The 24093-nt window shown below is 37.4% G+C and overlaps 1 protein-coding gene across 2 annotated transcripts in view; it reads left to right on the top strand.

The window, feature by feature from the left end:
* The window catches only part of NCALD (neurocalcin delta), a 382750-nt gene that overhangs the window by 262358 nt on the left and 96299 nt on the right, over positions 1 to 24093 (top strand). The window contains exon 1 of one of the 2 annotated variants that reach the window (XM_023496427.2): positions 13502 to 13722. The exons of the other annotated variant lie outside the window; for it this stretch is intronic. The gene's annotated coding sequence lies outside the window, so the exon portion shown is untranslated. Of the gene's footprint in view, positions 1 to 13501; positions 13723 to 24093 lie in introns of those variants that run through there. 2 annotated transcript variants of the gene reach the window in all.

Raw genomic sequence — 24093 nt, 5'->3', positions numbered from 1 at the left:
GGAAGAGGAGGAGGAGGAGAACAAGAAGAGAAAGAGAAGGAGAAGGGAAGAGAAGGAAAAGAGGAGGAAGAGAAAGAGAAGAAGGAGGAGGAGGAGGAGGAGAAGAGAAAGAAAATTTATATAGTGTCTGCTATGTTACAGGCACATTAATCTATAAAATGAACTGGAGAAGGAGATGGCAAACCACTCTGGTATCTTTGCCAAGAAAATCCCAAATGGGGTCATGAAGAGTTGGATACTGAGCAGCAAGTAGACAACAAAAATGCACTAAGAATCGTGCTAAGTACTTTACAAAAAGTATCATATTTTATCCTCTTAGCAACCCATGAGAATCTAGTCATGGGAGAAAGCATCTATACTCACGAAATCACAGATCCTTGAAATGGTGAAATAAAAGAACAGAATATGAGCAGGACTGAGAGGTCATTTAGTCCAATCCCTTCATTTTATAAATGAGGATACTGAGACCCAGTTAGGAAGTATCCAAGTATTTAGTCATCTTGGAAAAACCATGATAACAAGCACATTTCTATGTGCTTCATTCATTAGATGGGATGTGGTTTATACTATTCTTAGATCACAGAGGAGAGTCCAAGTGACATGTTCAAAAGCAAGACCTCAAAAAGTCACACAGAGAATGTGTCAAAGGAATCATTTGAACCTAGATCCTCTGGGTCTAGAGCCATTGCTCCTTCTGCAGTGCTACTCCTTCTCCTTAGTTCAGCTATGAAATGTTAGCCCTTTCTGAACAGCCATAATGTGGGCTTCAAATGGGACTGATTATATCCTTATCCTCTGAGAGTCTATTTTCAGAGAAACTGCTATCTTAGATGTCTGATCATCCCACACCTGTGAGAATATATTATTACTCACTGGGAACCAAATTCTATTTGAAATTTCTGGTGCCAGAGGTTCTAAACAGACACCAAAAGGGCTGGCTTAGTATTTCCTTATAATGCTGCATTCATGGCAAATCATCTTCCACCTGATCTGCCTGGAACAATGGCTCTTTCAGCTGCCAGGCGGCAGTGAATAGGATACTCTGAATGGCATCTCTTTAGTATGGTTGTTCTTCTGAAATCACCATTATTTACAGGCTTTCTGGGCAGCTGGACAGTGAAACACATCTTCCTATCATTTTAGCCTTTTCCCACTTGGCAATCAGATTTATTTTTTTAAGTCATATGGTTTTTTTCCTTTAAAAAGAAAAAGGAAAACCAAAGGCAGCCAGAGTTGATTCCTACACACCTGCATTATTTATGCTTCCAGAAACACGAGACTAAAGACTGAAACTGTGATTGTGAATTGTAAGCAGGGGTAGTTGGGGGATGGTGCAAAGGGTCGAAGGAATTTCTTTAATGTCAGTGACATGAAATTCAAGTTATAGTTTGTAATGAAAATTTTCCAAAAAATGAAACCTTTAAAGTACCCACTAACTAGCTGTAAAATGATCATCCTCCTAATTAAATATCTTCCGTATTTTTCATAGTCTCTATGCCATGCCTATTTATTGCACTGATTAGTAAGAAAATATTCTGACTTTCAGCACCACCAACAAAGTAATTATACAAGGGAAACCTTTTCTAGTTTTTTAATCATTGTGGTAAGGATATAGTATTGCTGAGCATGAGACAAGAAAGATTGTATAGCCTTCCACTGAGTTGATCATTTTTGAGATGTACCATTTGAATGCAGTGGTTAAAATGGATAGAGTAAGCAGAAAAGGGTCATGAACTTGGGATCTTCCATCTTTATTTGTGTGTGTGTGTGTGTGTGTGTGTGTGTGTTTATATTCAGTGAAAGACATTAAATGTACTTGGAATTACATTGAACCAAAAGTGATGAGGACCAGAGATGCATCCTGAATGCTATCAATATTCCATATTGATAGGCAAATCTACACACTGACTCTTTACATATGCATACTACCAGGCTCAACATGGCCAATGAAAATTGGAATACCATGTGTTCAAAGGAAAAGAACATTAAAAATAGAAAACTTAAGGAAAATAGAATGCCTGTGCCATGGAGGAGAAAACATGATGTTGAGAGAGAGAACCCCAGGACAAGTGGTGAGGATAATTTTCTCAATCATGTTTAGTGACTAGTAGAATGTAAACTCCTTGAGGGTAGGTACTATGTTTAGATTTTTGTCTCTATAGCTCCAGAGCCTAGCATGGTACTTTGCATACAGTCTGTGCATAATAATTGGTTATGACTTGTATTTCATTGTTTGATACCTTTGCACATCAACTGTTAGGAATCAATCAAGTATTTTTCCATCTTGGTAAAGCCATGATAACAAGCACATTTCCATGGGTTTCTTCCCAACTTTATTCATTAGATGGGATATAGTTTGTACTATTTGTAGGTCACAGAGGAGAGTCCAGATGACTAATGTTTAAAAGTAAACCCCACTTTTTATTTTAACCAGATCTCTGGTAGTTAAATTTGCTTCTGATATTCTCCTGGCTTATTCCCCTATCCTGATCTCTGCAAATTTTTTATCCTCTTCATGGTAAATTTGGCCATTTCCTTTATCAATAGAAGAACTTTATATAACTGGAAGGAGCCTTGTGAGGCAATTTAGATCATTTCTCTGTTTTCAGGCAGGATCATTCTCAAAGCACAGCAGACAGGTGATAATAACTTGTCCCATGTTAAAATACCTTCAGAAAATGAGTTTTCTTTGTTGAACAACTTTCATTGTTAGAAAATCCTTCCCTATGAACTATAGTTCATTTTCCCATTCAAATCCAATAAGTTTATTTTTAATAGTATTTTATTTTTAAATTACATGTAAAGATAATTTTAACATATATATTTTTTAAAATTTTGAGTTAAAAATTTCCTCTTCTCCTTTCCCCTCCCTAACACAGCAAACAATTTGATATAGGTTATATATGTTCAATCATAGTAAAGGGTAAAACATATTTCCATATTAGTCATGCTGTGAAAGAAGAAACAGATCAAAAGAAAAAAAAGCCACCAAAAATAAAGTGAAAATAATATACTTTGATCTGCATTCATATTCCATCAATTACTTTCTCTGGATATGTATGGTGTTTTCCATCATAAGTCCTTTGAAATTGTCTTAGATCATTGTATTGCTGAAAAGAGCTAAGTCATTCATAGTTGATCATCATAGCATGTTGCTGTTATTATGTACAGTGTTCTGGTTCTTCTGATTTACTCAGCATCAGTTTTTGTAAATGTTTCCAGGTTTTTCTGAAATCTGCTTGCTTGTCATTTCTTATAGCACAAGAGCATTACATTACATTCATATAACACAACTGGTTCAGTCAGTTGGCTGAATTGATGACATCCCCTCAATTTCCACTTCTTTGCCACCACTAAAATAACTGCTATAAATATTCTTGTACATGTAGCCAATAGGCATTTATTAAGTTCCTACTTGTAAAAGGCACTGTGATTGAAAAATAAAACAAAATGAATCAATCAATCTTTGCCCTCAAGGAGTTTGTCTCTATAGTGAGTAGTAGGGAGAAAGAACATATTATAATAGAATTAATTATAAGGGCTACTGTAGTTTATCCTTGGTTCTTAAAGAGGACCATGACATTAGGGAGATGATTAAGGCTAGATATTAACTGAGGCAAAGAATCTCTTTCACTAGTTAAAAAAAAAAAAAAAAAAATCTAAATAAATAAATAAATCTGGAAGAAAAAGACCCTCAGGGTGTCTGGCCAAAGCCAAAATGGTTGCTGTTTACATTCAATATGAGTCAACCAGGACCCACACAACTACCAAATGGGGCTTGATGTGGAACCTATTGATGGCCAATTAATGAGAATCTGAGTGATTTTGGTTTAAGGCATAGAACTTAAGAAAGAAATCTCTTCTGTAAACCCCATCATATCTTGGGAAAGTTCAGAGATTCAAAAGAAAAAAAAAAGCTTTTAAGAGCATCTAGGTAAGGGTAGACCTTACCCTATGTGGACAAAAGGAAGGAAGGAAGGAAGGGAGGGAGGGAGGAAGAGAGGGGGGAAGGGAGGGAGGAAAGGAGAGAAAGAAGGAAGGGAGGGAAGAAGGAAGGGAGATGGGAGGGAGGAAAGAAGGAAGAAGGGAGGGAGGGAGGAAAAAAAGCAGGAGAAAGAAAGAAAGAAGAGGAAAAAGGGAGCAGAGGAGGAAGAAAAAGAAAGAAAGAGGAAGGAAAAAGAGAGGAAGAGAGAATGAAAGAGGAAGGAAGGAAAAAAGAAGGAGGAGGGAGCTAAAAAAAGGAAGGAAAGAAAGGAGGAAGAGAAGGGGGAATAAAGGAAAGAAGGCAGGAAGAAAAGAAGCAAGGAGAGAGAGAAGAAGGAAATAAAAATTTATTGAGCAACTATTGTGTGCCAGGTACTGTGCTAAGTGTTTTGCAGATGTGATTTGTTTGATCCTCACAATTCTGGGTGGTAGAAGCTATAATTATTTCCATTTTACAGTTGGGGAAACTGAGGTAGACATTGGTAAATGACTAATTCAGGTTTATACAGCTATGAAGTATCTAAGATCAAATAAAAAAGATTAGAGAAATTCCTGATTCTGGCACATAGTTGACAATAGGATGTGATGCAGAAAAATTTGTGCTATGTGATCTGTGCTGCTAAATGTGGCTGTGTGGAACCTTAATGCTATAAGTAGTGCTAAAAGCAACATTTTATGTTAGGACTTGTAAGAATGAGTAAAGGCAGACAAAGAAGAGAGTGTTGTTTCCACTTTACTATGGAAACATGTGATTCTAGACAATTTTTAACACTTGCCCTCCTCCATCTCCTACACAAATGTTTTACTCTGAATTCATAGATTCAGAAATTCTTGCCAATGATGCAGATCCCAATCTATCCATGTCTTCCCCAACCAGTAAGTCTTGTCGATGGTCTCCCATCAGATCCCCATAGAGAAGGCCCAATGAACTAGAAGCCTTCCATAATTGCTTCCAGCATCATGAGGATACCAGCCACCTGCCATCTTTGATTCTCAAAGTATGACCAGCCCATCTTCCTTATTTCTTATATAATTCTTTGATAGCTTTTTTTGCATGACAAGTGGGGATTAAGTGACTTGTCCAGGCAGCCCATTCCACTTTTCAATAATTCTAATTGTTAGGAAGATTTAAAAAATAATTACATCAAGCCCAAATCTGTCTCATTGCCACTTGAATGAAGGAGAAACATTTATTGAGCATTTATTACATGCCAATTATTGACCTGAAAGACCAAGGAAATAAGTACAAAAGAGTGACAGCATGTGCCCTCAAGGAGCTCAACATTCTAATGGGGAAATAACATATTCTAAAGAGTGATTGGTGGTTAGAGAAAGAAGTTTTACAGGGAGTCACCAGAATAGGGAAGGAGCATATGCCAGACAAGGAAGACATTAATGATAGGTAGAAGAATACTAGATTAAATATGAAATATGGTCTGACTTACTTGTTGGTCTGACACCGGCTAGATATACAGAGCTGCTTATCAATCAAGACAACTTTGTCCCAGGGTGGGAATCACAAAACTAAATGTATTCACTCTCCTCTGGAAAATGAGAACATTTAGCCCATCATGAGATCCCAAAGTGCTTCCTATTCCTGATGAGGGGGGAAGTGAGATAGCTGAAAGGTAGATGGCAAGAGGAGATGATTGAATGGATGTGAAGCAGGGTCTATAGTTTGGTCATCTGGGACCATCTAGATATGGTGAACTAGTTGAATCTACCTTAGCTTCCACTTATTATGGATATACTTTCCACACTCCAATTTTTCCCATCATGCTTTTGATATATTGAAAGTCAGCATAAGAAATTTGGGGAAGTTTTATAGAAGGTGCAGATGACATATGAAGGCCAGCAGATGACACAGAAAAAGTTTAGAAACTCAGAAATTTAGAAACCCAAATTTTATAATAAGGTACTGTAAATGTTCCATAAAGGAAAAAGAAAAAAAATCAGATTTTTTTTTTTTCTGGTACAGAGGGAGGATGAAAACAAATTTACCTGGATTTTCCACATCGTAGCTAATGGGGTGGAGGGTGCCATGCTCCTAACTTTACCTTTTCCTACTACCTTGAGAAATGGAAGGAATAACTGTACACCTTAGAGTGCTTGCTGAACCTGGAGTCAGGATGACCTGAGGTCAAAGTTTATCTCACATAATTTTTAGCTGCATGACTTTAGGCAATCATTTCACATCGTATGTTCGTTTGCCTAGTTGTAAAATGGACATTCTTCCCAGACTTATTGTGAGGATCAAATGAGATGCTTTTTGTAAAGATCTTAGCACAGTTACTGGCACATAGTAGACAGACATTTAATAAATACTTGTTTCCTTCCTTCCCCTGGGACCAAGCAGAGCAAGTCTAGCCTCCCTTCTTCCTGTTGTCTTTCCTTAAAAACAGTTGTCATATTTCCCTCTAAGTCTTCTCTTCTGCAAACTTGCACATCCTTCAACCTACCTTGATATGGATGACATGCTCTTAAGGACCTTCCTCTTTTAAAAATATTTCTAGAAATACTGTTTGATATTTTTTTCATGAACAGGTCAAGTCTTAAAACAAAATCTTCAGATTTAATAACTAAAATCTTATTAGTGGGTGAATAAGAATAATATCTCAATCAATCAATCAACTAACAAATATTAAATGCCTAATTTGTGCCAATAACTCTAGTAGGTGCTAAGGATACAATGGCAAAAATAAGGCTTTTGCTAGCTTCAGAGAATTTACCTTGGAAAAATTTCCAGCAAATGTCCAATTTTGCTATTCTATTTCTTTCCCCATTCACTCTTCTCTCTGTCAGTAATAGGGAACTGGACATTAAGCTAAGATTTTCTGTTGATGTTGCATTTAGTTAAAAATCATAAGATGCCCAAGTTGATAGTAACAAATATGAAGTTCTATGTTTTGAGTTTTATTAGAAGGAAGAGCACTAAAGTGTGTGCATTTTCACTGAATATGGTAAAGCAATTGAAGTATCATTAGTCATCTTTTGTAAGAAAAACAAACAAACTACTAACCCTACCACTAATTAGGCTGATTATATAACAACATTAGGCAGCTAGATATGTGGGTGTTGGTAGTGGATAAAATCCCTAAATCAGAAAAACCTGAGTTCAAATCCAGCCTAAGATAGACTTAGTAGTTATATGATCCTGGATAAGTCATCTGATCTCTGTCTGCCTGTAAAATGGGGCACCTACCTTCAAAAGTCTTAAAATGGTACAACAATGCTAGCTATTATTAAGCACCATCTACATGCCCACATGTGCAGAATATTCTGTTATGCACTGAGTAAAGCACAAAATCTAGATAGGACATTATCCCTGCCTTTGGGGAATTTACTGTCTAGTGGAGGAAAAAATATAATACCTACATTTCCATAAAAAGTGTGTAAGAGATCACTGGTTTAGAGTGGGAAAGGATCAGAAAAAGTACTGTAGTCCAATCCCTTCTTTCTATATAAATTGAAATTCAAGGAGATTAATTGATTTGGGCAAGGTCACATAGTTAAGAACCGTGTTTTCTTGATGACTTCAAATCCAGGACTAGTGTGTCCAATGGTACCAAAATGTTAAGTCAGATTTGAAAAGAGAAATATCAATAGCACTGTACTTATAACAGACTCCGTGATGACCAGGTTAGCACCCTGGATGCCTTAGAATCAGCCGGAGTCAGGATAACCAAAAGTCCTTGGTCTTTAGAGGTAGGATTGAATCGGATGGAAGCAGAATCTCCGTGACTTTCCTTCTTCATCTCACGCCCAGAAGTGACCCTGACTAGCTTTACTCTACCCCCTAGTCCCTCCTACAATTCTCTGTATACACCAATTATTGAGCCAGCACAGGATAGTGGGAAGGGCCATTTTCCAAGCATATATCCATAAGAGTATTGTCCAATCGGTAATTAGCCTTAAGTGCTCATTTGTCTGACCTCAGTGGATCGACTTAAGAGTTTTAGCCCTTTACAAGACTCAGTTTAAAATTCTTCCCCTCACACATATTAGTAATATAATCATGAACTTGTATGACGTGGGAAGTACTTGCACAGGACCTTGCAGCATGGAGTGCCTTTATCAGTGAAGGTGCTATAAGCAAAAGCACAATTGAATTAACTCAGAGGAAACATGAGATGTGCAAAGTAAGAGAAGCCACCCCAAATGTTCATAGGGACTATTTGTATTCAACCTGTGGCAGAGCGTTCAGAGCTTATATTAGTTTGATCAGACACACTAATTTGACTTTAACATAGTAATGACATTTTTGGCCTTCTTTGAAAATGCCCAAGCAATTATTGGTAAATCACTTACCTGCCTTCTGACTCACTATCCTCCTCTGTAAAATAGGGATCACAGCACCTACCTCAAAGTGTTATTTTGAGGCTTAAATAAGATAAAGTATGTAAAATGCTTCACAAAGCATAAAATGTCTATAAATGTCAAGCATTCATTATTACTAAAAGCCATAACTGAATGAAAGAAGATTTCCTAGAAGGGATGATATTTGCATTAGATTTTAAATGATAGGACAAGAAAAAAAAAAACAGTTGGAAAAAGGAAAAATGCTATTCTAAGCACTAACTAGTCTAGGGAATAACAAAAGGCAAAAATACAGACAGAAAGACACAAGACTTATTTAAGGGATAGAAGGAAGTATGAATAAAGCTGGATTATATATTAAAAGCTAGAAGGAATTCTGGGGCTATGTAGTATAATCCTTTTGCTTTACAAATGAGAATATGAAGCCCAACGTTAGGTTATTTATTTACCTAAAGTCATACAAGTAGTAAAAGGGCAGCTAGGTGGGGCAGCTCTGGGTCCTGAATCAGTTAAACCAGAGTTCAAATAGGGCCTCAGCCACTTATTAGCTGGGTGACCCTAGCCAAATCACTTATCCTGTTTGCCTCAGTTTCCTCATCTGTAAAATGAGCTGGAGAAGGAAATGGCAAACCACTCCAGTACCTTTGTTAAGAAAAACAGAGATGGGGGTCACAAAGATTCAAACATGATTGACAAAGACTGAACAGAAACAATACATAAAAGGGAGCTGAAAAGCTGGGGTGGCAAAGAATACAAGGTGGAGAAGTCGAAACAGTCCAGAAGAGAAATGAAGCATAACCATTCTAGGTCTTTTCCCAAAAGGGAAGCCTTCTCCCACCCCAGTCAGTATGGAAGAGGTACACCCCAGAGTGAGAAGACTGAGGGAAGTTACAGGGAGAGAAAGCAAAGGGTCAGATTGAACACATCTTTGAATGTTAAGGATAGGAACTTGAATTTCACTTGGTAGACAATGGGGAACAAAGCCATAGTCCTTTGTTTCCCTTGTAGTTTTCCTAGCTAACTATAGTATTGTGGCAAAAAATTTGAACTGGGAGAAAACTGATTCTAATCCTTGATTTCTAATTAAAGTGCTATCTTACTTGAAGCTGGACTCAGTTCGTTCATATCTTGGATCAAATCATTTCCAACCTTCCTTCTAGCTCTAATTTTTTTTTAAATTTTGGGAGTTCTTGGTTTAACCTCAGGTCATTCTACTCCTTATACAGAACACTCTGATTCCCTATTTATCATTGTTCTTTATAGCCACCAATGCTGATCTTTTAACGTCTAATCCTTTCTTCCTCCTAAGGGCCATAGTACTTTGACATTGTTTTGGGCAACCAGTTTTGGTTTGTTTGTTTTTGAACTTTTTTTTAATTTTAGGATGAAGGGCACTTGTTTTTATTAACATGTACTTGTTTCAGACAGTAGGATACTCTCAGCTGATCAGATAGCATATGCAAATTGGCTATGTAGACATATTGGAGCCATCTGTATCAACTCTGTCTGTGTTCCAAAAGCACCCTCATTCCCCATCCTCCCATCTACCCTCAGCCCTTCAGGAAAATTGCCATGATTTTCATACCTGAACAGAAGGCAGATCTGAATAATCCCCCTCCCCTCCCCCCCCCCCCCAGCAAGGTTGAAACACAAGAATTAAAGCAGTTTTTCTAAATCTTTCCATTGTCTGTCTTAGACTCCAAACATCTGGCAGCAGGTATTAAAAAAAAAAAAAAAAAAGAACAAAAGGAGAAGCACTGTGTTGTTCTGCCCCCTTAAATAATTTATTTGAAAACCTGAGACAAATCCAACCTGGCAGCTAGAGGGTGGGAAATTAATGAAAAGTGGACTGCTTACTAAAGTCTTGCATAAATGATATTGCACCCCAAAATAGCTATAACAGAGGAAGGAAACTTCTTGAATCAAGGTATATCATTTGTTCTTAATGGGGTACAGGAAGGAAGTGGGCAGAGTGATGCTAGCATAAAAGATTTCTGTGGCTGCCCAATTTGGTTAGTAGTCCCATTCCCTGAAGTGACAGTTTCTGACTCAGCAGAAGTTGGGTCACTTGCAGTAGCATTACTTAGTTTCCCCAGCTGCCTTTGTGCATCATGTCCCAAACAATTTTGTTTTAAAGAAAACCAGAACTGGGCATTTTGATTCTCCTTGCCCCACCCCAGAATGAAAAGATCCTTGGGGTTTTAACAAGTTTTCTTTCTCCCAAACTTGTTGATCTGTCATATATACTTATACACCATGTGTTCTCCTTTAAAACTCACTAAAATGTGGGTAGTTGGATGAGATGATTTCTAAGAAGGTCAAGGGACAGTGGGGTACAATGGAAGGAAAAATGGATCTGCAGTCTAACAACATGGATTTCAGTTCTCCTGGTTTTGTCTCTTGTGACCTTGGTTGATCTTGAAGAAATCATTTATGGATCTCAGTTTCTTCATTTGGGATATCTGGGGGTTGAATTTAGATGATATGTAAGGTCCCTTCCATCATTAAATTGCATTTATGAATCTGTAGGGTCCCTCTTGGGCAGGTAGGTGACTTAGTGGATAGGAGTTAGAAAGACTTGAGTTCAAATCTAGACCCAGACATTTATTGGCTGTGCAACTCTGGATGAGTCACTTGATCTCTATGTACCTTAATCCACTGGAGGAGGAAATAGCAAACCACTCCCATAAAATTTCCAAGAAAATTCCATGGAGAGTATGGTCCATGGGATCATGAAAAGCCAGACATAATTGAACAATAACAAGATTCTTTCTACTTCTAAATTCTGTGACCTGCTCAGAAAAACTTGACAAACATGTCAAGTTTGGAGGAAAGGGAAGAAGAGAGAGAAGGGAGGGAAAAAAGCAGAGAATTAAAGAAAAGAGATTTGTATTTTGTCAGGTTACACACATACACACACACACACACACACACACATTATGAAACAACTTTCAGTTACAAATTTTATGTGTAAGATAAATTTGGTGCTATGATCCTTGATGAAAAATAACATGTAATTTTCTTTCCTGCTTAACATTTCTTAATGTAACATATCCTAGAAATACATAGCTATCCTAGCAATTTAAATGCATATATATGATATATATTTTATCCAGTACCTAGCCAAATCAATCCTCTGTACACATAGTTGGTGTTTAATAAGTGGGGTTAAACTGAAGGTCCTCATCATGGGTTAACTTTCATTTTTTAAATACATACACAAAAGTCTCTTTCCCTTTCCTTCCTCCCATCTTACTCTCAAATACTGATAAACTGTAAAACCAAATGAGAAAGATAGGTGTGAGTAAAATTAATGCAAATACTGCATTATTCTTTTAATTCTTTTTAGATAATCTGATCTGACCATTTTTTCCCTGAGGCAATTTGTCCAGGGTCACACAGCTAGGAAGTGTTAAGTGTCTGAGAACAGATTTGAACTCAGGTGCTCCTGACTTCAGGGCTGGTGCTCTATCTACTGCGCCACCTAGCTGCCCCTATATCTGACAATTCTTGAAAGATGATCTCATGACAAGACTGTCTAAAAAAATTCAGTGTATAGAACAATTTTGCAATGTGTATGTATGTGACAGCAGTGGTGGCTACTTCATTCCTCTGCAAACATTTTATAAGATAGGAATACATTATCATCAGACTTCCTTCTCCTAGTTGGAAACTCAAAGCCACCTGCATTTTTTTCATCATTCCATGTAGCATATTCAAAAAAAATTAATAAGATCATAGCTTTGGAATTGGAAGAAATCATTCTTGTCTGGGTAACAATAACTAGCATTTCATATAGTACTTTAAGTTTTGCAAAATGCTTTATGGATGTTATATCATATGTTCCTCATATCAACTTTGGGAGGTAGGTACTATTATTGTCCTCATTTTACAGAGGAAGAAACTGAGGCAGACAACAGTTATGTGACTTGCCAAGGGTGACATAGCCAGTAAATGTATCTGGCTGGATATGAATTCAGACCTTCCTAACTTCAGGTCCAGTGTCCCATCCACTGCACCATCTAGAGACAAAACATTCTTCCTTCTTATCCCTTGAGTTCCAAGAGAAGGAATTTTGTATTCTTTTCTTCTTAATATTAAATTAATATTTTCTTCTTAATATTATCGATATTTTACTTGCACATCAATTTGGGTCAATTTCACTGTCTCTTTGGGCACTCTTTCCTTGGTTTCTTCTTTCATAAAACAATGAATGGGAAAGTGAGATAAATTTTCTAACGCACTTTACAAACCCTCAAAAAGCTTCATAAATGATACCTGTTATTATTACAACAAATTTAAAGCCATGACTAGAGCCTTTATATGACATCTCATTCAATTGCGTGGCATTATGGATGAAGAAGTCCAGGATCAAAAAGAAAATGTGACTTGCCCAGCATCACACAAGATACTAAGTGACTGAGGGAAGAGTCCCAGAGTCTTCGTGATTCAGAGAGAGAGAGAGACAGAGAGAGAAAGAGGCAGAGAAATAGAAAAGAGAGAGAGAGCCAGAGACAGAAAGAGCCAGAGACAGAAAGAGCGAGAACGAGAGAGAGAGAAAGGCAGAGAGAGAGAGAAAGGCAGAGACAGAGAGAGACAGAGACAGAGAGAGACAGAGGAAGACAGAGAGAGAGACAGACACACACACACAAACAGAGACAGAGAGAGACAGAGGCAGAAAGGCAGAGAGACAGAGAGGAGAGAGAGACACACACACACAGAAAGAGAGACAGAGAGAGACGGAGACAGAGAGAGACGGAGACAGAGAGAGGAGAGAAAGAGACAGAGACACACACACAGAGAAAGAGACAGAGGGAGAGAAAAAGACAGACAGAGAGAAAGATAAGACAGAGACTGTGACCGAAAGACAGAGGCAGAGAGACAGAGATTCAGAGTGAGTTCTGCTTTGAAAGTTTAGAGTTTCTTGTTCTGTTTTAGAAAGGGACACATGTTGCAGTCTGCTCAAGGAAAAGTTACAAGAAATCCACGAGTTACGACTTCTATTCGTTCAGGTTATCAGGAACTAGCTGCCAGCGATAGCTGTGCAAACGAGCGTGAGCGCACACTCTCTTACACACACACACACACACACACACACACACAGTGTGACAGATGACCTATTGAAATAATTTCAGAGCAGCTCCGTGGTTGCTACGACAACCAATGCTCTCTTGGCTTTCATCTGGCCATGTGACAGCGACTTTGACGTCAGCTGGAGGCTGAGTCTGTGGTTTAGTCCACCGAGCCAAAGACTTGTGAGAATCTGTTGGATGCTGGACTTATCTCCATTTGCTGCCGCTGCTGCTGTCTCTGCTGCTGCTGCCGCCGCCGCTGCAACCGTCGCCGCCGCCACAGCCGCCGCTGCCTTCCAGAGGTTGCCGGAGCATGGACTATTAAAGTCCTGCATTTCTTCCGTGTGAGGTAACCACTTTACTTTACATTCTAGACATATTTTTTAAAGCTTACTGTGGTGATGTTTCACCCCACACACCCCCCACCCCCGGCTGCTGCAAGTTTGTCTTGATGAGCAATTGAAGGAGTTTGTCTTGATGAGCAATTGAAGGAGTATCATTTTTTTTTTTAACCGTGAGACAATTTCCAGTGGCCAATAATATGTGCAGCCTCAGAGGCTCAGTTCCGTGGGGTAGGATGGTCTCAGCCAAATCATCCTTCCTGCTCCTGCATTTGCTCAAGGACCACACTGCCCCTCGGGGAGCAGCTGGTCCAACTTGGGCCAGATCGCCCTCTCCTGCATTCCAGCAGTCGTTTTCTCTGACATTGTTCGGGATTTCAAACTCCGACTCAGCCAGAACCGCAGCGTCTCTGGTTTGTTACTTTACCGACCGCTACCCTCCTTCGCCAGCTCCGGCGGAGGACACTTTGAAACTCGGTTTCTATTTTCGTTTGCAGGGTTCATAATTAGCAACAATGGGAACAGAGCGAAAGGAACACCAAACACAAACAAAAGTTTGTGTGTGCGTGCTTCCTTTTAAAATAAGGTCCCTTTCAGTGCACATTAGGTTTGGACAATAGGAGGGAGGGCCTTTATCAGTTCCTTAGCTGGTCTGTAAACTGGAGTGTGTGTGTGTGTGTGTGTGTGTGTGCATGTGTGTGCCCTGTACTGAGGATTGTCAACAGCTTCCTGTTAAAAAGTCACAATTGTGCCAAGGAAATGGTGCTGTGTATAACTGATGATGGGTGCCCAAGCATTTCCTTTCTTTTTTATCATGGAAGTGAAGAATCTTAATATTTCACTATCTCCCTACCCCCTTCAAAAAAAAAAGATTGGGGTAATAAATTCCAATTTCTTTTTTAAAAAGTAACATCGAGACTTTTTTGCCAAAGGGATTGGTAAAGCTATTTGGATCAAAAAAGAGAACTGATTCCTTATATAAGAAATGGATAGTTCTTATCCAAATCTAAATGTAAAAGTTTTTACTCAGATGTATTAATGTGAAGATCTATCCATTCAAGAATACATTGTACTTGACACCATCACAACTATAGCTTTTGGAAGGTAGAGGCAGAATTGATGATAGCTTATAAAAGTCCATTTCCTGATAACTTTCATTGCACCTGGGTACAGTCAATGGTTTAGGTTCCTTTTCCCCCCCATACTGTTGTTCCTTTCCCTTTGAACCTTGGTATTTCTTAGCAGTTCTGTAAGTGCCACAAGTAAATGATTTTTTTCAAGTTATGAGGGAAAAAAAAAACTGGTCTTGGGAATTCTTTAAAGTTGTGATTTTAGTGTTCACCTGACCTCAGAGTCTTTTAGCAATCCCACTTAATCTAATAGCATCATACCTAAATGCATTTTATGTTTCAAGGTTCGCATAAAATTTAAATGACTCATAATATGAAGAGAAAATGCTTCTCATCTATTTGTGTATGCTTTGTGAAATGTTAGATTTCACTGTGCCTGACTTGTTAGCTGGATTTTTAATGATATTCTGTGTTGTGAGAAATAGATTAATGATACTGAACTGTACTGATGAATGAGACACATTAGTATTTAGAGTAATTTTCACTGAGACTATGTTTGTATGTATTCATGCATATAATACATATATGCATATATAAAATACATGTGTGCATCATTACATAAATGTATATATGCCTACACGTACACAGCTAAGTGTAATGGCTAGAGAACCAGGACCCAAGTCAACAAAACTTATCTTTGTGAGTTCAAATTTGGCATCAGTGTGACCCTGAACAAGTCACTTAACCCTGTGGTCATGAAAAGTTGGACATAACTGAGCAATAACAAAATTATATGTGTGTGTGCGTGTATTCACATCACTCATTTGGTTTTAATATTAGCTCCAGACGAGGGTCAATCATGCAGGAACTTACAAATAGTATCAGGACATTCAAGCCTCATCTACAAAGACAATATATTATGAATTCACCATTTTTATAAATATAATAAACTATAAGTTAAACTCTTAATATTTGTAAAAATATATATTAATTGAAATGTTATACTGCAGTTCAGATTGGACCATTAATTTTGTCATTTAAAAACACAGTTAAAAATCCTATCATTGAAAAGGGTTTGCTTGATTTTTAGTGAGGGATTTAGATTGATTTGAATGAGAGAATTTTATTCTTCTGAATTTCAAGGATTCCAGATTGTTCTGAACTGTTGCTACTCTTTTCTTCATTTAGAGAGAAAATAAAATAATGAAGGAGTATGAATTTCAGAGGCATGAAATAAGAATACAGGAGAAGTTAATCAGTTTATCCTATGGATCAGTGAAAAAGTTTCTCTTGTTATGGACCAGCTACAAAGATATTTGTTGTTTTTTCTTGAGTCAAAAATAAGAACATTAGAGTTTAGAAAGCATATGAGAGATCATCCAGCCCATTTTTTTTATAGCAATGAAATATAGGTGTATCATGTTAGTGTCAAAAGTATTAGTTCAAAAGACATCAGATAATACCAGAGGCACTTCATAGAATTTCAAATCTCAATAGGCCCCTAGTGGTTATATTGTCCAACTTATATCTATCTAGGAATACTGTCTACTGATATCCCCAACATTCAGCCTTTGCTTGATCATTTCCTTGCATATATAAGTTGGTGAGAATGGTATGATTTATTCTGGAAACTGCTATGATTTAAACATTTGTATACAGCTAATTGAATTACATGTTGACAAAGCCAAAAGAGTTCATATAGCTCTTCTCCCTGCACTACCCTGTCATTTTCACCATTGCCAACATCCATTTTGATCCTCAGAGTTTATAATAACTTGCTCCCTCACATCTACTTGGAAATAAACTTGTGTGAATACAAGATTATTTTTTTTTAAAGTCCGCTCTTTTCTGAAACTCAGCCTTGCATACCTGTGGCTATTTGGAACGAAATACTCCTATTCAGTTGGATGGGCATTAAGAAGAACGGTGCTAATGTTTTAACTTAAGACAGTCGTTTTCAAAGTGTGGTCTGGAGAGTCCTTGGGGGAAGTAAGTGGCAAGGAGTCTCTGAAACCCTTTTAGAGAATCTACAAATTGAAAATTAGTTTTTATTTCTAATATGTTAAATATTTGTAAATATAATCTACATAAAAACTCTTTGGACAGATCCTCAATAATTTAAAAAATATAAAGATCCTGAGAACAAAAGTTTGAATACTACTGACTTAAAATATGAAAATCAATCCTGTAGTTGTATGTAATACACTCAAAAATATCTATAACTGTTCAAAGGATGCTGGTACCTACACAAACAATTCATCATGATAGGTGAAATCTGGACAGACAACATGAGAAAGGCCTCTTCTTTTCATTCCAATAAAACGAGAAATGAGCACTAAGGAGCTCAGTTGATAGCCCAGTTTTACATAACACACATTCATCTGATTAAACAGGTTAGCGGCCCTCAGTGCTCACTGGAATTTTACATACAACTCATCCAGAGACAACAATAGTGAAATTAATGGAAGTTGGGACTATGATTTATTTGTTTCAGTAGAATCTGAGGTTAGGACTGCATAGTTGCAGATAACAGAAAAATTCAAATAATGTTCAATATAATCCAAATCTTAATTCTTCCTCTTCCTCTATGTCCCTCCAAAACAATTTGTTTCAGTTATTGATAAGTCTAAGTAAGATGGAAGGGTTTCTTCTGAATTGTCTAGAGTCAATTCCATTGAATTCAGTTTATTAACTACCATTTATTAACAGTATTCTCTTTGAACTTATTGTCATAGCTTTGCACCTCTTTTCCCTACCTTATTCTGTGTGAATAGACAGCCTGAGTTTTTTATTTTTAAACTAACTACCCAACTTTTCAACTGGTTGGTCTTTGGTGAAGCCATCCTAAGCAGGGTGTCAGCCTTAACCCTCTTGATATAAGTACATGGAATGAGAGCTGTGACATTTTGCATAAGCTGTTATTTCAACTCCTTCCAGATACCTAACATTTGAGAATGGAAGCTTAGCAATTTCCCCCTGGAAAATTCCCTGGAGGATTGCAAGAGTGTTTCCTAAAATGGTTCTCATACTTTGGGGATAGAAAATCGCACCTGCTTAATGGGAAATGGATGTATTAGGAACCACTTGCTGAGGGAATTTGGGAAAGGGCTCAGAAGCTTGACTATTGTAATCCTGATTTTTAGTCCCTTACAGGACAAAGAGTCAGATTTAGGATAGGCAAAAGAGCATTTAATAATGGCACATGTCACACATTTCTTTTTAAGTAAAAACTGTGTGATTAAAAGTCAACTAGAAAATGTTTTGAAATAGAAGTACTCTCAGAACTCTTTCTAAAAGGTACCATGGAAAGACAGGGATCATCTCTGCCTGATATTCAATATTCATATAGATCTATGATCTTAGCAACCGGGAAGCTCTGCATGACTGATATTAATATTATATTCAAAATCTCCATAGTGTTAAGGCTTTCTCCCTCCCAAATGACATTATACATACATATCTGTATATATCTATCTACACATACATACATATATGTATGTAATATATACATGTATACACACATATATGAAGAACTATTTTTCTGGGTTTTTTTATCTTTTTATCTTCAATTCATATAACTTTACACATAGTAGGCATTTAGCATGTGCTTATTGAACTGATAAATTCAGAACTCAGGGGTAGTCAAGTCCTTTCCTTTAAAGACAATCTGCCCTTTTGGCTGTGCTGAATTTGAGCTGTTATTAGGACTTATGTCTTTTAAAAGCTTTTTAATAGCCCCCATTTAACACTGACCAGGATTTTTGCAGTTCTCTATGGTGCAGCAGGGTGAATAGAATTTGAAGGTAGAAAATGCCTAGGCTGGAAGTTACAGCATGGGAGGCAAGTGCACATTTTCCAGGAACTGCCTTGATCACCCCAGGAAATTTTTCCGTTCCCCATGACTTTTTGTTTTGGTGCAAGGATGACATTTTCTAGGGTGATTGGGATTTTACTTGCCTTCATGAGCTTAATTCCCATCCTTAGGGGGATAAATATTAAGCACTGTGTTTGCTATTTCTTGGCTCTTCTTTCGATTCTGTGACTCCCACAGCCTTTGGGATGATTCATGCTGCTAAAACCACGATCCAGACTCGGATGATTGGGTATTTACAACAGCTTTGCAGATAGATCAAAAAAGACCAGCCTACAAAAGTCATCCCACACCTGCTAGTGATGATGGGTTACATAGTGAACATTCATAGCCTGAGGTATTATCAATCAGCCCAGCAACAATTTTCTATTAACTAACTAGCTCTGTACTTTATGACACCAACCTGTTCTTTCAAATTTACCATGCTTTCCGAACATTACAAGCTGAATAATTGTATTAATAGGCATTAAGAAGTCTGAGGTTCTTGATTGGGGAAAAAGAGCCCATTAGTTTTGAAGAATCTATGTATAATCTTGGGGAAGTTAGTTAAGGTCTCAGGACATTCATTTCCTCATATAAAATGGATTCTTTAGACCAGATGTTTTCTAAATTCCCATCTTTTGAGTCTATGAAGTTTTATGATGAAATGGAGGATGAGTATGAATTTAGTAAACTATATTTTCAATTTTTTTTAAAATGTTACTTTTAAATTCAGATAACTTACATTTTAAACCCTGAAATTATAGGTTTGAAATTATAGCTGAATCAATAGATGGATAAATTTAAACAGAGAAGAGAGAATGAGAGGAAGGGAAGGAGAGAGGGAGGGAAAGACAGAGACAGAGATAGACACAAAGACAGACAGAGACAGAGAGAAAGAGAGAGAGAGACAGGAACGAGTGAATGAGAAAGAACATTTATTAAAGATATATAAAGCAAAATAAATATAAATAAGGAAAATAGTCCCTGCTCTTGAGGAACTTTTTTTCCTTTCCTCATTCTTTTTTTCCTTCCTTCCTTCCTCTTCTTCCTTCTCCTCCTCCTCTTCCTCCTCATCCTCCTCTTGTTCTTATTCTTCCTCGCCCCCCACTCTGTCTCTCTCTCTCTCTCTGTCTCTGTGTGTGTGTGTGTGTGTGTCTGAATCTCTGTTTTTGTCTGTCTCTGTATATCTGTATCTCTGTATCAATCTGTCCTTGTCTCTGTCTCTTGTCTCTGTGTATTAACCTATCTCAGTCTCTCTGTCTTTGTCTCTGTCTCTGTGTCTCTCTCTTCTATATTTACCTCAAAGAGTTCTCCTCAACACTTGGGGGACATAATCATTCCTCACCACCCCAGTCTCTGCCAAGGAGAGGGGCATTAGATTTACAGCTTAATTCAGTCCTCAAATAGCACAATCTTGCCAAGTAACCAGTTCAATGTCTGATCTCACCCCACCCCCCCCAAGTTTATGTCTTGGCACCCTGGCTTCTCAGGGTTTCCCTCTTGGGCTGGCAGCCACATATAGTCTGGAATCCTGTCTCTAGAGTTGCCAGGGCTGAAACTACTAAACTCCCAGATCCAGGGCTTCTGCTGCCTGCAAGCAAGTAGAATTGAAAAGAACAAACAAAAAGGACCAAAACCCCAAGCCTGAACCTCAAGGCCACATGGCTTAAAGGATGAGAGAGAGGGTACCTCTTTCAAGTGTAAGATACCAATGTTTCAGGTAGGTAAGATCCTCACCCCCTGGAAACAGCTGGAAAAAAAGAGAAAGGAGTTATTATTTTAATAGAGGAAGACATTACATAAAGCTAGTAAGGACTGTAGCATGATCTAGTGATGGTTGAAAAATGGTATGAAGGCCTGGCTCCAGGAAAGGTAAATAAAATTCACTTATCAGAGAACAGGGTGGTTCCAAATTTCCTGTGGGAAAGAGATAAGAAGGATATTTGGAATGGAAGCAGCATAGTATAGAGATGCACACAGTGTTTTTCTCATTAGAGATGTTTCAAGTTTTTAAAGGGCTAAAGAACAGCTCCAATCCCTTATAATCAGTCAGTCAACACACAGCAAGCATTTATTAAGTGCCCTTTGAGTGCCTCAGCACTGCAGTCTCTGTGATGAAAAATATTATGCCAATGGCCTTTTTGTGTTTAGTTAGTTGATATTTTTGGAAATCATTTATACAAAGGCCTTTTCCATTTACAGTCTTAACTTAGTGGAAAGTCCACTGAAGTGGGAATTATTAGCTCTATGTTCTAGTTCCAACTCTGTCACTAACTCATTGTGGAATTATGGACAATTCATTCACTTCTCTTAACCTCAGGGTCCTTTTTGTTAAAAGATGGACCTCTCTAATACCTCAGTAGCCTATATTTCAGCAATTTCTCTTTTACTAGAATTGAAACAACCAGAAAACAAAGATGATGACATTTTCCTTCAAGGACTTGCCTAGTGGTTAATGGAGGCTCATAAGGATAAGCCTGAGGCACTGTAGTAATCTAAAGTACTTTTTTGAATCTTCTATGAAAAATAAAATTAGGTTCTATATGGTCTTAGTTATCTCAGTATGTTCTAAGTAGCCCAAATTAGACTCATCGGACTAGCAGAATTCTGGAGTTACAAGGAAATTTAGAATCAATCTGTCTAATAATGGTCTAGATTTCACTTTGAAAAGCAAGCTGTTATTAAAATACGCAATGTTCATCTTTATAAACTTTTATCTCCTTTCCAACTCTAAAAGCTCAATCAATTCTCTTTTGGAAAATGGGTGCTGTTTTCTTTTTTTTCCTTTCCCAGGCCACAAAATTTTTTCATATACTATGACCAAAATGTTGGCATCCTAATAACTGGTAACATTCCTTAGTCCTTTAGGACTTTATGTATATTGCATTTCCTTCTCATAACTACCCTGGAAGGTAGATGCCATTATTATTCCTATTTTACAAACGAGAAACCCAAGGCAGATGTAAGTAATTTGTCCAGGATCATTCAGCTAATAAATGTCTAAGACAGAATTTGTTCTCAGATCTTCCTAGCCTCAGTTCGAACATTCAATACAATGTAACACCAAGCAGCTAGGACAAAGAAACTATTAACCATTTAGGAAATATTACTCTGCCAGCAAAAAAAAAAAAAAAAATCAGTTTGCTTTGGCAAAATAAAGAAATGCCTTATAAAAAACTCAAATAAAAATAGTCTCTTAGCCTCAATAAAGATTCTGGAAATCTTCAAAAGGAAAACTTACAGAAATTAGAGGCAGGTAAAGTGGTACAGTATATCATATTCCTCTTAAAATCAGGAATTCATATCCAGCCTCAGATATTTATTAGCTGTGTGATCCCAGGTAAGTCATTACCTTTGTCCCATTTTCTGCATCTGTAAAATAGGAATAACAACAGCACCTACCTCCCAGTGTTGTTGAGAGTATAAAATGGAGATATTTGTAAAGCAGTTTGTAGACCTTCAAGTGTTCATTTTTATAAACTTATAAATCCTTTGAATAACTAAATATTTTTTCTTACATGACAAGAGTAAGTTTTAAAAGCAGAAATGAAAAAAAAAACTCTCTGGTATCCTCTTTCTCTTGCAGAATTTCTATAATTAATAAAAGTAGCCAAAGAGTTGACCGTGGGGCCATGATGGTTGTATTCAAAGATCTGAAAGGCTATCATGTGGAAAAAAGATTAGCCCTGTTTAGCTTGACTCCAGAGAGCTGGGAGCAGGGGCTAGAAAATGCAAAGAGACAATTTTAGATTTACTGTCAGTAAAAACCTTCCTAAAAATCAGAGCTATCCAAGAATGAAATAGGCAGTCTCAAGATTCTTCAAGCAAAGGGCTGACTCTTCAACTGTTGGGTATGTTTAGGGGTATGCTGGTAAATGTTTAACAATCAGCTGTCCAGAAAAAAAGTATATAATACACATTTTCAAGTTTAATTTGCTTTATTAAAATTTACTCTATTGTTTTCTTAAATTGAAACAATTAACAAAATAATTAATCAAATCCCAATTCTTAGTATTTGCCATTTCCAAGGTGTAAATGATCACAATGAAAATTTAACAGCCAGTTTAAGTAGCTGTAGCACAGACTTGGGTATGTTTTAGTGTTATTTTTGTTATGGTATAGGTTAAGCTAGACATCCTCTAAGTCCCTTTTAACTAGTGAGATTCTGTGATTCCAAGCACCTACTTCTACTGGATTTTAGCCTTAGATCCTCATCTCCAAAACTGCTTAAGCAGCTTACATGCAAGTCTCAAGAAGTAGAAATTAGAGCTAATTATCCCCATACCACAAAAACTAAATATATACATACACACACACACACACACACACACACACACACACACAGGATAAGGGAGAAAATGGGAGTGAGTAGAAGGATTTGTTTTCATCCAATCTGGTTGCCTCTCCTCATCTTTATCCTTCATTCTGCCTATCTAGTCATCTCTATTTAGTGTTTGACTTATACAAATATTCTTACAGGATTGAGGCATGGTTTCCTTGGCAGGTAAAATCACAGCCCTAATGATTCTGGGATCAACATCTCAAACTCAACAAAAGTCATTGTAATATAGAGAGGGATGGTATTTTCAAAGTTAATTGTTCCAGCCTACTGTTATTCCTTGTTGTTGTTCTTCCTTCTTTCTTGAAGGGGACTAATGACATCACTTATCACAATGACAAGTGATATCTTGACTTGCAAATGAGTTAGATTTAATGAAGGCAGAGCTGCACAAAGTCATCAGCCTCACTCTCCCTTCTGGAATTGTTGGAATTCAGTAGTAAGACACATTGAAAACTCCTGTCAGTTTAATAATGTAGCTGACATTCTCATAGGGCACTAAGGTTTGTGAAGTATATATATATATATATATATATATATATATATATATATATATATATATATATATATATATATTATTTCCCTGTGTCACCCTATGAGATGGTTGCTTTTATTTTCGCCTTTTTATATATGGGAAAACTGAGGTTCAGGGTGTTAAATGACGGCCAGGGTCATGTAGCTGATAAATAATTGCAAGATCTGGACCTAGATCTTTCTGATTCCTCAAGCCCTGTGCTATCTATATAGCATCCCATTCTGCCTCTGAGATGAGAAAATTGAGACCCCAAAAGAAGAGGAGACAGGAAAGGGTTCACTGATTTGAAGTCATAGGCCGTGGGTTCTGGCTTACATGTCTTCTGATTTGGCAAATCATTTAACTTCTTTTGGTCTTAGTTTCTTCAACTATAAAATGGTCTGGATGATCCATCTCTGATTCTGTGATTTTATGTGATCAAGTGACTTGTTCAAGTTCATTCATTACTGAATGACAAATTAGGGTTTAGTCTTCCTCTAGTCTTTGACCACACCCCATCCTGGCCAGTCATGTTATAAATGCATGGTCTAGGTTCAATAGGATGGCACCAAGCAAGTTTAATGGGGATAGTTGCACACCAAT

The sequence above is a fragment of the Sarcophilus harrisii genome, chromosome 1 (assembly GCF_902635505.1).
Source record: "Sarcophilus harrisii chromosome 1, mSarHar1.11, whole genome shotgun sequence".
In the NCBI taxonomy this organism is placed as follows: domain Eukaryota; kingdom Metazoa; phylum Chordata; class Mammalia; order Dasyuromorphia; family Dasyuridae; genus Sarcophilus; species Sarcophilus harrisii.
The sequence above is the reverse complement of the archived record's forward strand: the minus strand, read 5'-3'. Positions and strand labels throughout refer to the sequence as shown.